Here is a 585-nt window from a genome sequence, read left to right as displayed (position 1 = left end):
AGTTCTTTTATGAGAACTAAATAGGCCTCATTAATATAACATCAAGAAACTTTGGAATACTTTCAATGCTCAATTGTTTTAGAGTGTTAATCCTTTTTCCTTTACCATCCATCCCAAAAGTATATTGTTAATTCACTGTCTTGGTTTTGCAGTGTGAATGTTTAATGGGAAAATAAATACTTTTTCTGAAAGACAAATTTTAAGGAGAATGGTCCTGGAGAGAAACAATAGAGTTTGAAGTCAATACATTTTAGCTACATAATTTTTTTGTGTGGCAGTTTGAACACACCTTTTATCCTAGGTTTTTTTTTTTATCCTAGGTTTTTTTCTCCAAAATTATAATATTATAATATTCCAACAGTTATTTAGAAGGGATGAATTAATGCTTGCCCTTTCAATGTGATGATCGTCACCATTAAAAACTTAGTTCTGTTTTTTCAGCAATTGCCTGTGGTTACCTCCAGTACAATTGTGAGATGCCGTTCATGCAGAACGTACATCAACCCTTTTGTCAGCTTTCTTGATCAAAGGAGATGGAAGTGTAACTTATGTTACCGAATCAATGATGGTATGCTTTTTTGAAAC

General features: G+C 32.3%; 1 protein-coding gene across 1 annotated transcript in view; it reads left to right on the top strand.

Annotated features, from left to right (window-relative positions):
- SEC24A (SEC24 family member A) overlaps nucleotides 1-585 on the top strand; it is a 92,193-nt gene that overhangs the window by 25,432 nt on the left and 66,176 nt on the right. The gene's annotated exons all lie outside the window — the stretch shown is intronic.

This window comes from Propithecus coquereli, unplaced genomic scaffold (assembly GCF_000956105.1).
Source record: "Propithecus coquereli isolate 6110/MARCELLA unplaced genomic scaffold, Pcoq_1.0 Scaffold353, whole genome shotgun sequence".
Taxonomy (NCBI): Eukaryota; Metazoa; Chordata; class Mammalia; order Primates; family Indriidae; genus Propithecus; species Propithecus coquereli.
This window is presented reverse-complemented; position numbering and strand designations above follow the sequence as displayed.